The sequence below is a fragment of the Anguilla anguilla genome, chromosome 4 (assembly GCF_013347855.1).
Source record: "Anguilla anguilla isolate fAngAng1 chromosome 4, fAngAng1.pri, whole genome shotgun sequence".
Classification (NCBI taxonomy): domain Eukaryota; kingdom Metazoa; phylum Chordata; class Actinopteri; order Anguilliformes; family Anguillidae; genus Anguilla; species Anguilla anguilla.
In genome coordinates, this window is record NC_049204.1 from 57367434 (window position 1) to 57382856 (window position 15423).

Below are 15423 nucleotides of genomic sequence, written 5' to 3' on the forward strand. Positions count from 1 at the left end.
CTCACTGGTAAAAGCTCACGTCATTCTGAAAATAAAACCTAACCTAGTAGTATATCTAATGGGAGAAAATAAATACAGCTTTCCGTAACTGTTCTGATAGACACACGCTCCCACGTTTTGCTTGGAGATGCAAGTGAATAATTTGAGTTTGAGCCTGAGAGGCAGGAATGAAAAGCAATTATCATATTCGGAAGAGTGAGTGTTTTATTAATGGTCAAGTATGAGAAAATAACTTGAACGACTCAAAGACTGGTAAGTTCGATTTATTTTGACCCAACACTACAAATGACCAGCAGGGGTCACTGGTTTGTGAAAAGACACTGTCATCCCAGTCCGATGAAACCATGTGGCAGTTATATGTTGGAGAGGTGGAGAAACATCCCAACGCCATGCTGTTTCTGCAGTCATCAAATGGTGAATCCTTTTGAAGGAACACTTCATTGTGTTAGCATCACTTAACCTGCGTTCTATTGCATGTTAGAAGAGAATCCACTAACAAATCTGGTTCTTCCTTGTCCTTGTCCTCTTTGAACTGAAAGTATAATTTAAAAACATTGATTGATTGAATCTAAGCCATAATCTACTTTCATGGGACCCCTCTCCAACAACAAGGTCATTCAAGGATACCTGCAATGCCCAAAATGTGCTTGTGTGAGTACAGAGCTATTTTGTTCATACAGTGAAGGGGATAAAATTATAGTCCTGTTACTAGGCCTGACCACTGTCATCATCTGTACCCCTAAGGAGCAGAGGCTTAATTGAGATTTTAAGGATTAAAGTATGGCTGTGCATCTGAAGGAAAGTCAGTCTGGAGACAGAAATGTAAAGATTTAACTATCTTTAAGGTTTTTAAGTTTCAGAAGTTATGTTGTTCTGGGACCGCATGATTTCACGTGAGAAGCTATAATAATTCAATGCCAGTCATGATCTGGAGAGGTTTTGGGGGTTTAAATAGATGGGGAAGATGCACTGCATTTGGCTAACTCATACAGTATAGATGTAAATTACTCCTGGGTTCAACCAACATTTTCTCAACTGACTTTTTTCCCATCAATTATATGTTAAGTTCAGTTCAGTACTTCAAGGAAACAAAGCAGCACTAGAATTTAACTGTGCATCAATATTAGACTCATGTTGGCTCAAATCAAAGCATAGTCTGGACTGCATACATTAAACTTATTCCAAATCCAAAATAAAATTGTATTTCGGTTTTGATATTTTCAGGTTTATTGTTAGTCTCCATTTATTAATAACCAAGTGTATCATAATTTTTCTTTGTATAGAAATATAAAACCACAAATTAAACCCATGGTTTCAATGTATACTGATGTATAAAGACATCAGTCTTTCTTATACAACCCCTTTGACATACAACCCAACAAGAGGAACATGGTGTAACCAGGAGGTGATCATGGCCAGTGAATTATAACTGGCATTATCTAGTCTGTGTTTGGGTTGAAAACATGAATACTTCATGGCATTAAAATGTGTCATGTCTATTGACAAGAATCTCACCAGTCTAACATTTCTGCAATTATCTTGTTAAGAATGACACAGCAACTAAATTAGATTCATTCCCACACCCTCCCACGGTTTATAACAAGTACAATGTGATGATATGATGGATACAGATTCTTCTAAAATGGCTTTTTTTTAAAGGTAAAACCCTTAAGAAGTTAATGTAACCAGCTCAGAAAAAGAACAGTTTCTTCATTTACTTTTGCACATGCATTTGCTTGTTTGCGTCTCCCTGTGTCTGGATTTTTGTCTTTTTCACCAAATAAGATCTTTTCTCTGTTTTCAATTATGTTGCCTTCAATGTAACCACTTTCATTTGTTCAGCTTTGAAACTCTATGCTGTGTTGATTGCCTGGTCTTCCACTGTTGGACCGATATACAGTAAAAGCAGCTATTGGGCACATGTGAACCCTATTGAACTCATGTAACCTGTTAGTTGTATTGACTGAATTTTTTTTTTTTTTTTTTGTTTCAGTGAATAAAATTCATGTTCACCAATATTTAAACATGGCAGAGCATTTTTTTTTATACCATAATGCCTCCTGAACAACTGAATTCATGCAATATATAGAAGAAAAACACATTCAATTACATTGTAACGAAATTGCTGAAATTGCCAATACAAACTGTATCACAATTTGGATTTCTCCAAACTGTTTGACAAACCCAGGACGGCCACATCTATTGGTGAGTCTCCATTATTTATTCATTCAGATTTTTTTATTTATTCATTTTTTTTTTCATTTTATACTACATTGTTATACATTTCAGCTTCAGAAGACAGCAGTATCTAAATCCCTCCCCTGCAGATCTGAAGTAATGGGCTGAGCCTGAGACGGCAGTGCTGCCTCTCGTTTTGCCACTTTCATTTTTAGCTAATCCAGACATGTAGCTCAGCAGGGGAAAACTGCTGTATCTAGTGAAACAAGAGCATGAATAATTAAAGCACTGTTATTAATGAACTTCCAGACATTATGCTAATGAAACTGATCTCAAGTCTAATTTGTCAGCTTGAATTCTGTTGTCTGTTCTTCCTTTGTGTGCAACAAGAGCTTATCATAATGGACTTGATAATGGAACGCGGGCATGCTGTGAGCAGGGTTGACGGAATCAAGGAGCTCTGCTGGTTATTTGATACAGATGCCATGAATAACCGGAGTCGTGTTACCAATGTATCATATTTAGTATTTACCCTCACATCATCCCATTGATTATATCCTGATTTTCTTAATTAGATTCACCAAATGATTTTTAAAAAATTTTCCTAGCTATCTGAACTTTCAGTGAAATTCACCACGATGGCAAATCGCCCTTTTTTCCCTAATCCGACAGCACGTCAGGCTAATCCAAACAGAAGCTCTATTTTAGAAGGTTCAGTTTTTAAGAAGGCGGGTGTGCTCAAGGAACACAAAAAAAAATGGCCTTTACAGCTTTTAATTTCTCATAAAATCACATTTTCTCATTGTTTAACCACCTTTCCTTTTAGGCCTATGGTGCCATTTCTAATACAATTATCACCTTTCACTGCCACCCTGAACTTTAGGAGCCCTTTCCGTTTTTTCAAGAGCACCTCAACTCATTAAGTAATGCTAATTAAGGAATACGCTAAACTAGGGCAAAGTGAAAAAGAAATTCCTGCAGCCCGGCTTTAATGTGGGGGATCTAGTGGGCTGCATGGCTGTGAGACCTCTCCAAAATGCACATAATGAAAAAAATAAAATAGGGTTTTAACGTAATCACTTGTGTTTCCATGGTTACAGCTGATATGTCATTTTACAAAATGCGCTTCTAATTGGGATGGCAGATATGCCATCCCCCATTTATGCCTTGGCGGGGCATGCCCCATACCTATACAGCACAGAGAGTTTGACACTTTTCAGGGTTTTCTACAGAAATACCACGATGACCATGGACTGTCATACCTTAAAAATATAAACATCTGTGCCTTCTGACCTCATGTACTGTAAACATACAGAATTCACAAACTTCACACATTCACACAATAAAGCCCCAAACTTGGGATATTTTTTTTTCCTCCTTTTTTTGCCAATTACATCACAAATGCTCCAGTACCACTATCAATAAGTCTCCCCATTGGTCATTTAGCTACATCAGCCCATAGCAGTATCTCATCTTGAAATTAACCAATTGCAGGATACTTGTTACACAGGCATAGTACTGTCACTATTCTTTGCATGTTTCATTGCAACAGCGCACTAGCTAGCAACCTTCTGTGCGCTAACTTATAGCTAATTAAAACTACTGAATAGCTAGCTAACCAGTGACTTACACTATAGCTAAAAGTTAACTACAGTTTACCATCTAGCAGTTAGCAGTTTCCACTTGCCACCCATAACTTTGAGGTTGGCTACATAGCTGGTGAACAATAGAGCTCTAAATTCTTAAGTGGTATGGTAGAAGACAATAATTAAGATGATTTATTCAATAAAATTGCACATTCAATAAATAGATGAGACCTATAAATTTCCTCTTGGAAAGGAAAACTAGAATGGAATGAGGAGAGAGGAACATATTATCACAATTGGATGAAGCTTTTTTTTAAAATCAAAAATGCTCCCGCCAGATCACTCAGTGCAAAAGAGGATCCGTTCAGATATTACTGCTACCAGCCATCAATGCTAAATGTGCTCATAGCTGTTCTTTTTTGTACTTCCCCACTGTTAGGCTTAACCTTCACAGTATTCAATGCACACATTGAATGTCAACAGCTTGATTATGTATCAATTAATTGTGTGAACACAAAGTTTGACCTTGTTACCATGCTGTTGTTCATGTTCACAGGAGCCCCATCTCTCCATAAAAATCCTCGTGTTCATTTGTAGAATTATAGGAACGTGCCATGCTCTCTAATGAACGCATGCGTTATTCATCCTAGAACTGAAGCCGATAGTGTTGTGTGTGACGGCCTTCCGATAGTTGACATGTAGCTTTTCATCACGCTGAAAAGGGTCACGTTTTTCCAGTGTCATTTTTTTTTCCTTCTTGATGGATAGTTTTATGGTCATATTTTCAGACAGAGAGGCCACATTAACTCAAAGCATATTATTAATTTATTGGGAATTTCTTATATCACTCTCGAATTTATCCTTATAAAAGCACAGGGGAGCTTTGTGTTGCTGTGTGTGTTGCTGAAAGTTACCTGGAAAAGTGCTTAAATGTTTCACATTTTTTCATCGGACGGTTTTGGTGAAGGTGCAAGTATAGCCACTAAACAACCTCTTACAAGATCCCAACTCGCAAAGATGCTTCCTGCTTATAACATATTTTGTCATGCATATTCTCTACAGTGATATTAATGTATTTTGACAATCAAAATCTGAGCATTAATATTTAATTCAAGTCCCAACAAAGTCAATCAAATCGTAAACATTTTACATGTGCTGTAATCGATTATGACAGGAAAATCCATCATAAAAACACAATAAATGAAGTAAGCATTGCCTTTGCTACTCTCTAACAGCAACATGCAGAACTGATTTATATTTTGTCACTTGAATTCCACAAAAAATTGGTGTGCTTGCAGTGCACCTGTTTGCTCATGTTATAAGGTAAGAACAAGTGTATAAACCTAATAGTAATGAATTGTCAAAACTGTATAGAACATGTGTTATTTGCAAAATGCAAAAAAAAAAAAAAAAAAAAAAATATATATATATATATATATATAATTTATTTATTTATTTTTTATTTTTTTTAATTATTATTATTTATTATTATTTTGTGTTTATAAATGCCATGTAACCATTACCTGGGTGGCCAAATATCTAGTTGGTGATGGAAAATGTGGAACCTGCAGTATAAACAAATATATTATTGACAACATATACAACACTGGATAATTATAAGGAGCATTACCATATGCTGTGGACCAGAAAGTTGGCAAATATGAAAATGTCAAGACTAAATTCATATTTTTACAACTAACACAGTATTTTCAGCACACAAAGAGAAAATCAGTACATGCTGCCGTTTTGAGTTTTGTTAAATAAATAATCATCAATAATTCCTACGATTGTTCTTTTATATCTCACTCAAATTAAATAGAGAATTAAGTGCAGCATCATATTGCTGTAGACAAATACCGAAACTTGCCTGTTTCACTCATTGCAAAAGCACATACAAAAGCTGTTTGCTACTGCAATTGATCACTTCATTACAGAAACAGGACTGAAAATGCATTGCAGCAAATTGAGATTCTTAAGGAGTATTTTTTTTTTTGTCAGATATGGGAACCAAACCATAAACTATCACTATGTACACTACCAATCAGAAATATTACCTTGTTGACTAAAGGATAGGCCCCAAGCCAAGGTGAAATATCAGGCTACAATTATCTTTCCAATGATGTCACCCCACCTGGCAGATGTGGTTATATTTTAATGGTTTTATGTTTGCCTTCTCGGGCTTGTTGTGGATCTTGTTTGGGTACGCACTTAGAATTTGTAGTTTGCTTCCTGGTTAGCTCAGTTCGATTGCCCTAGCGTTCCAGTGACGTTGCATCTTTTGCTAGGAATGCTGTTAGCCAGAGTGCTCATTTATACAATCATCTTTGAATTCATCCTAGTTTTGAGTTTACAGTCGTTTCCTAGATTGTTCGTATGAACAAATATTGTCACGGTTTCTGTGCAGGGTAGATCATTTTTCCGTGCCTGCACCGACTCTGTTGTTAGCATTCAGATTAGCAACTTGGCTAATCGTTGTTTTGGTGTTTGGGGACGATTCGTTTCCAGCCTGCAGATTAGCCACACGGCTAATCGTTATTTTTGGTTCCTGTGGGATGATTATTCTCGCCCTAACATTCCTTGCATTCCTGCAGGATTACCACGGTGATCTGTTTCACCTGTTGGTTGCTCACGTCTTACCGCTGATTACCAGCCACACCTGTGGCTAGGTATTTAAAGCGTCAGTAGGCAGTGGAACGGTGCTTGAGTGTAACGTGTTTCGCTCTAGCCAGTTTCCTGTCTCTTATCTGAGCAAGGTATAGGAAGTATTTTAGGAACCAACAAATTATAAAGACTTTAGTTTTTTTTGGAAAAAAGGTACTAGGACGGTATTTGTCCAGATTCTGGGTTTGGTGGTTTTTAGGGGTTATTGTGTCACCTTCTGGGCACAATCATTCCGCCTCTTACTAACCAGTTTTCCCCTGGTTTTAATTGGCCTCAGAACGTCTTCTGTTCGGTTGTGAAAGATATTTTCTTTTTCCCAGCTTCGGTTCGAAGTCGGTTATTGTTCTTTATTTCTCATTTCCCTGTTCCTTTACTTTTTATACTCCTTCTTCCTCAGTTACCCGTTTAGGGGTTTATTATTCATTATTTGGGATACGTCCCTGAGGAGTATAGCACCCTTTTCCTATTTCATCGAGATTTAGTGGTTACCGGAGCACCCTTCGGTAACTTGTAGATCCCCTGTTTGGTCGCGTCTGGTCTTCACACTTCCCCCTCCCTCACAAATATAAATGGTTCATATGCACAAATGCACCTAAATCCTTCCTGTGCATCCATCTATAAATCACAAATCATAGTAAAATATGTGCACATGAACAAGCTTATAAACACAGTGAGTGCCCTCCAATATCCTTATACTGTACAGGTGGGTTTTGTGCTGTATATTGCCTGCAAGGCCATTGTTACAATCATTTTATACTTTAAACTATATGGTGTATCTGTATATCAATCATTATGTATATTTGACAATATAGTGTCAATTATATAGTTTTTTTGTATGTCAGTCATTATGATGCAATGTATATTCAAATTATGCATTGATTTCAAATATTAAACCTGTACAGGTATTGATTATTATTATTAGGCCGTTTTATTTTTGAATACAGGTTTGCAGGTGATGTTACTAGCAAGCGCAGCTTACTTACTGGAATTGCATCTCACAATGCTTATCACAAAAATAAATAAGATGAAGGTGTGGTCTAATAGCCTATACTGTACATCTACATACAGTATGTGAGGGGATTTGAAAAATATTTTCACATTTAAAAAAATGAGTTGAGTCTGCAGTACAGCTGCATGGCCATAAGAGTTTGCATACATAATGTTTTTACGTCAGTTTCAAGTTTTATAAATCTCAATTTGTGCTTTGCTTTTCATATAAGGTCAAATCTATTGTAGAAAGGATCAAACGCGTGCATGAAAATATTTTATAAATGAGGTCCCTGGTTTGGCATAAGTTCTTCTTTTAATCAGGCGAATGCACTTGTTTCTCCTATGTTTTAAGTCAAGTTGGATAAGATTGTCTGCTAAGTGAATGTAATATTATGCAATAGAATGCAATACACAAACCAGCACTGTGTATTCCCATGTGAAGCTGCAGCAAATTGTTTCATGATTGGAGCCTGCTCACGAGTAGGGCAGAAGGCAGGGGAGTTACTTCTGACATCTTTAAGTACAGAAAACATTAAACCGATAGCTGCTATTTTTTTAAAATTATTATTTATTTATTTATTTTTTTAAATTTTATTTTGGAGCTCAGTTTCCCAGATGGCCAGTTCTTCCATGGTGACATAGTTAGTTACCAAGGTTGAAAATAAAGACCGCTAATCAAATTTTGATTACTTAAAATTGGCTGGTTACAAGGATCAACATCATATTTGCCTGAAAAAGGCCACCAGGAAGGAGCTGCATTATGCCATTTAGCACCAGGACCAGGACAAATAGCTGAACCAGGTCAGTTTAGTCTGCAATAAATGTGAGTTTCCAGTCAGACAAAATAAATCAAGATTAAGGAGAAAATACCCCCTGTTCCATTACACAATATTAGAAGCTGTAAAACTGCATTATCATCTTTCTTTGTTACTGTTGAGTCATTCTTTCAATGAACACTCCCAGATGTCTTAAACACTTTTATTATAGCAAGAAATCCACTTCACTCTCAGTGGATTAAAATCTACCGGGGCATGTGGTCATATGGGCCAGGGGGTGCCATTGGATCCCCATGAATAACTGTGACGGCCTCCAGGCCTGTCTACCTGTGCCTGACATGTCTCTTTCCCTGCTCTAATTGTGCTCGGTGTCTTTAAGACAGGTACGGCCTTATGAGTTCACGGCCTGCAGCTGGGTACAGGCCTTTAAAAGGGCCAAGGCTGTGGCTCCTGCTCTCTCCTCTGGGTAGGGCACCCATTTTGTTTGATTGTGGTCCTTTTTGTTTTTTTACTATACAACATCCCTACATATCCACTTATCACACATGCAACACTCCACCCTCGCACTGATGTACTGATTGCTACACCTCACCCCGTTGTTATGGTTTTTTGATCATTTAAATTAAAATCTTGGTTTACCCGTCGTTACCGTGTGGTCTCCCCTCTTTTGTTGTGACTCTTAACAAGCAGTCATAACATAACCATCTCCCTTTTTGTTTCATTACTCAGTAATAAATCTTCCACAAAAATAATAAAAAGAATTATATTTTTTAAAAGATGCTTTTAGAATATGCATCTATGACTTAAGTCAGCAAAATAAACGTCTTTAAAATGTATGTAGTGTTAGCCTCTCTGGCTAGCGTGGCCAAGTGGCACACATTGCCATGTCAGCAGGGCCAGTTAGGGGCTACTTTCTCCTTTTTACTAGTGGGGGCACTAGTCATTGAATGGATTATCCTGTCAATGTCGTTCACTGTTGTTCTACGAAAATGGCTCGAAGCGGTAGCTATCGCGGCTATCGGGCTGGCCCGGCTGGCTTAGACCCACTCCATGTTTATTAAAAAAAAAAAAAAAAAAAAGCAAGGATGCTCCCACAACCCTGGGAGAAAAAAGTGTATCACCTTGGTATGCAATCACATGCAGCAGACTTGATTATAATCTATTTAATGTACTAATGCACTAGTACATTGTGCCCCCCACCTCCCCCACCCCAGTATTTACTAATCTCTTTTCTTTGGCCCCATGACAGGGAGTAAATCTTGCATGTGCCCCTGAAAATCTCTATAAAGAATGCACTTCTATCACTGAACCATAGCCCTACTGTCAATTACACTAGGGATGCCCAATCTTGTTCCTGGAGATCTACTGTCCTGTAGGTTTTCACACCAACCCTAATAAAAGCTCATCTCATTCAGCAGCTAGAGATGTTATTGAGCTGCTAATTAGTATAATCAGGTGTGCCAAATTAGGGTAATGAAATCCTACAGGACTGTAGATCTCCAGGAACAGGGTTGGGCAGCCCTGGATTACACAGATGTAAAATATTTTCATGCTCCTCTTCCATAAAAATAAAAGCAGTCTCTTCTGTTTCAAGAAGATATTAATCAATAATAAAAGCCAGAATGACAGACACAAAGAGAAAATAGTTCCTGGCAAACATAAGACAGTGCTAGTTAACTTAGTATTTTCGGTGATGTGCCATTTCTTTTGTTTTAAATGGCCTAATTTATAAGAATGATAAATGGGTCCCTTGACATGAGGTGATTTATGTAGTGGATATCACCAGGAATGGAAGACTGATGGGACCAGCTGTTGGAAGATATTGACACCTAAATCAGGCCAACTGTCAAGTACATGGACATGAAATATCATGTATTTTAATAGAGCGGTTAAGCATCTTTAATAAGAAGCACTTGAGTGGATATCTAATTAAACAATAAATATGAAATATGCGAGTAGTATTTTTATTTTATTTTTTTGTAAAATAATTAACTTCCTTTAGTAAAAAAAGCAACATAGTAAAAAACCAAAACACTTGTTGATGTTGTTTAATGATGATAAACTGCTGGAAAGGCTGTGGTATGCCTACCAGAAAATGACAGTGAATTAGTGAAAAATGGGAAGTATAATGACGGTGTCTTTTCACTGTGTATTGTAGCATGTAATCATGACTCATTGCTACAGTCATCACTTCATTCAACGACAAATCTGCTCATAATTTTAAGTAATATTGGCTCTAGAAATGATGTGGGTGTGAATGTATAATGCATGAAGACTTATTTTCCCATTATAAACCTTTGCCATGAAAATATTATTATGCGTATTGTGTTTAACTTTTTACAAGGATAATACATCAAAAGTTATTTACATGTTTAAAATAAGCTAAATGTGGTTCTAAGCTAAGCTTTCATCTATGAGCTTCTCAAGTGGTTTTTAATGAAAGAATATATGAATGATACAAAGGTCTAAGAAAAGACTGGTTGATAGACGGTTGAGGTGTTAGTGTCTTGAGTGCTTTGACTGCTGTGTTACCCCTCCATCACTAACTCTCTCTCTATCTGTCAATTTATGAAACATTAAGATAAAGAAGCCTCTGAATTTCCATTCCCTTTTAAAATCCCACTGCAGAGTAAAACATTTTAACTACATGAAAATAACGTGGGTCAAACAATTATTTGAAATACACCAATAAACCTGCAGATTTAAAAAGACGCATATATTATTATTTTCTTTTACCAATGTTCAGAACTCAATTATCACTTTGATTGATTGAGCATTTTTGGCTAGTGATTTTCTTTTTTCTTTTTTCTTTTTTTAGAAAAATCTCAGTGATCTACAGGAGTATTTTAAAATGTGCACCTAAAGGGAAAGTATGGATAGTAAGTTAAATCATTTATTTTACCCAGCTCTGGTTGTAATTCTTTGTTTATGCTGATGTAGCATCACTGACACTCCCCCGACAGTGACTCCCCTCCAACTCTGGCACACGGCAAGTCGCCAAATTACTAAACGGGGTCAGGCGCATCAAAATCGATGACGAAAATATGACTTTACCTGTGTGACGGCTCGCCATACGCCATTTACAGCTTGGTTCTGGGGCACTAACAAGGCGTGGGCAGTGGAACGTGTGAGATTCCTTCTCTGCATACGCTATGTTACTTCAGCCAGGTAGCGGGCGTTTGACAAGCAATTTATCCAATAATGCAGTTTTCCAGGAGTGTGTCGTTTAGCTTGCCCTTCAGTTTTTGGCACTAGATGCAAAGTGTGTGTTCTCTGTCAGTTTTTTTTCTTTTTTTAATCAGTCATTGTGGCCTTCCTTATGTCGAAATGCAGAGAAATCCGCATTCCCTTTTTTCGAACAGAGACATTATTTCTGTTTTTTCTGTGTAAAGTTTCTCCCATTTTCTTCTCATCAACATTTTCTATGTTCACTGTATCCATTCCATCACAAACTGTCATTTGTTTATTGTCTCTTTTGCTTTTTTATTTTAACAGCATGAACATTTTATTGAAAAACGTTCCCAATCGGGAATCATATAAATCCCAGTGAGAGACAAGGAATTAAAGTTCAAGGTTAATGGCTCACTTCATTTTGAATACAATTAATAAATATTTCTCAATTAGGGTATCTGCTATTGATTTTCTTTTTCTTGGCTTGATGTTGGGAGTTTTGCAATGTTGTAGGCCAAGGACATAACATGTTATTTCCGGTTTTCAGGTTTATTGTTCCCCTAGGTGGTACACACTACACTGAGTAATCTTTTTCGTGCTGTGAAATAGCAAAGAGAAGATCTGTGAAATCGCGACATTGTGTACGTAACACAAGCATCATTTTAAGGAGAAAGTGATTTGATACTACGTCCAAATGACAGATACATTAGGCTATTATAATGTTTAACACTTATGCCCACGTGTACTATATAAGCAGCTGTAAATAATTTTTATAAACAGTTGTTAATTTCAAACTCCAATTGGAGTCACAAAATTCAAAGATACAAAATATCTAATTTGTTTAAAGATCACTTATCAATATTATGGCAGCCCTGCCATGGATGCAGGGGAAATGTACTATCCACGTTGGATTACTGAGCACCAGTGGTCCACTTTGGAAAAAGTATGATGGTATGTGTTGCAATACAATATGTACACTCCAAAACTTTTTTTCTGTATTGACAGTATCACACTAAAAGCAGTGTAACAAACTTTATTCTGTATATTTACATTTGAACAGTAATAAGCCGCAGTATTGTCCTATTATTGAAAATACAGTCTGATACATACTATTTGTAAATGTACAGTTTTATACCAGTAGCAGATTCAGCAGCATGATACTGTATATTTACAGTATATCAATATTCACAGTATTTTTCAGTAAGTGAGAGTGGAGCCTATTACTGTATTTATTTGAGTTTTCAGGAATTTACTACAAGCAAATCCACCCCTATATATTGTTCATTTACTCCTCTTCTCTTGTATTTGATGGCACAGAAGCATCACTGTAGTTGAACTTTTGTACTTGAACTGTAGTTTAATTTGAACATGTGCAATATTGCATTTAATCACAATAAACCTTTAACAGTCAAGGGACAAAACATCACATTACAAATGAGATTATCTTAGTTGAATACAGTTAAAAATGGACATAGTGCGTGTACTACTGTACATAATTTTAAGCAACAGCTAAAGACCCTTTTTTTAATTTAAAAAAAAATGTGTTCAAATAGCTTTCTTTATTTAATATTTTTACTCTTTGGTTTTACTGCTTTTATTATGTTATTTTATTTTCACATGTTTTTTGTGGAATGGAAGCAATCTAAAAAAAAAAAAAAAAAAAACATCAGCCAAAAAATAAAAATCAGTTGATTACCTTGCAGTGGTATATTGGTAAAGATAAAAAAAATATATTAAGTGTTCTATAATGATGGGGAATACATTTGTTTTATATCATTTTGTCTAAAATCAGGATTAAAACAATACATACATCTGCTTGAAATATGAGGGAGTGCATTGGTTTCTGAAACTGTGCCATCAGTGCAGTTTAAACTTTAACAAGGGGAGGGTTATACAGAATAGAAGAAATGCATGTGAATGTGATGGCTACCGAGGCTGTAGTAACTAGTTGATGTTTGATTAGCGGTCTTTATTTTCAACCTTGGTAACTAACTATGTCACCATGGAAGAACTGGCCATCTGGGAAACTGAGCTCCAAAATAAAATTTAAAAAAATAAATAAATAAATAATAATTTTAAAAAAATAGCAGCTATCGGTTTAATGTTTTCTGTACTTAAAGATGTCAGAAGTAACTCCCCTGCCTTCTGCCCTACTCGTGAGCAGGCTCCAATCATGAAACAATTTGCTGCAGCTTCACATGGGAATACACAGTGCTGGTTTGTGTATTGCATTCTATTGCATAATATTACATTCACTTAGCAGACAATCTTATCCAACTTGACTTAAAACATAGGAGAAACAAGTGCATTCGCCTGATTAAAAGAAGAACTTATGCCAAACCAGGGACCTCATTTATAAAATATTTTCATGCACGCGTTTGATCCTTTCTACAATAGATTTGACCTTATATGAAAAGCAAAGCACAAATTGAGATTTATAAAACTTGAAACTGACGTAAAAACATTATGTATGCAAACTCTTATGGCCATGCAGCTGTACTGCAGACTCAACTCATTTTTTTAAATGTGAAAATATTTTTCAAATCCCCTCACATACTGTATGTAGATGTACAGTATAGGCTATTAGACCACACCTTCATCTTATTTATTTTTGTGATAAGCATTGTGAGATGCAATTCCAGTAAGTAAGCTGCGCTTGCTAGTAACATCACCTGCAAACCTGTATTCAAAAATAAAACGGCCTAATAATAATAATCAATACCTGTACAGGTTTAATATTTGAAATCAATGCATAATTTGAATATACATTGCATCATAATGACTGACATACAAAAAAACTATATAATTGACACTATATTGTCAAATATACATAATGATTGATATACAGATACACCATATAGTTTAAAGTATAAAATGATTGTAACAATGGCCTTGCAGGCAATATACAGCACAAAACCCACCTGTACAGTATAAGGATATTGGAGGGCACTCACTGTGTTTATAAGCTTGTTCATGTGCACATATTTTACTATGATTTGTGATTTATAGATGGATGCACAGGAAGGATTTAGGTGCATTTGTGCATATGAACCATTTATATTTGTGAGGGAGGGGGAAGTGTGAAGACCAGACGCGACCAAACAGGGGATCTACAAGTTACCGAAGGGTGCTCCGGTAACCACTAAATCTCGATGAAATAGGAAAAGGGTGCTATACTCCTCAGGGACGTATCCCAAATAATGAATAATAAACCCCTAAACGGGTAACTGAGGAAGAAGGAGTATAAAAAGTAAAGGAACAGGGAAATGAGAAATAAAGAACAATAACCGACTTCGAACCGAAGCTGGGAAAAAGAAAATATCTTTCACAACCGAACAGAAGACGTTCTGAGGCCAATTAAAACCAGGGGAAAACTGGTTAGTAAGAGGCGGAATGATTGTGCCCAGAAGGTGACACAATAACCCCTAAAAACCACCAAACCCAGAATCTGGACAAATACCGTCCTAGTACCTTTTTTCCAAAAAAAACTAAAGTCTTTATAATTTGTTGGTTCCTAAAATACTTCCTATACCTTGCTCAGATAAGAGACAGGAAACTGGCTAGAGCGAAACACGTTACACTCAAGCACCGTTCCACTGCCTACTGACGCTTTAAATACCTAGCCACAGGTGTGGCTGGTAATCAGCGGTAAGACGTGAGCAACCAACAGGTGAAACAGATCACCGTGGTAATCCTGCAGGAATGCAAGGAATGTTAGGGCGAGAATAATCATCCCACAGGAACCAAAAATAACGATTAGCCGTGTGGCTAATCTGCAGGCTGGAAACGAATCGTCCCCAAACACCAAAACAACGATTAGCCAAGTTGCTAATCTGAATGCTAACAACAGAGTCGGTGCAGGCACGGAAAAATGATCTACCCTGCACAGAAACCGTGACAATATTTGTTCATACGAACAATCTAGGAAACGACTGTAAACTCAAAACTAGGATGAATTCAAAGATGATTGTATAAATGAGCACTCTGGCTAACAGCATTCCTAGCAAAAGATGCAACGTCACTGGAACGCTAGGGCAATCGAACTGAGCTAACCAGGAAGC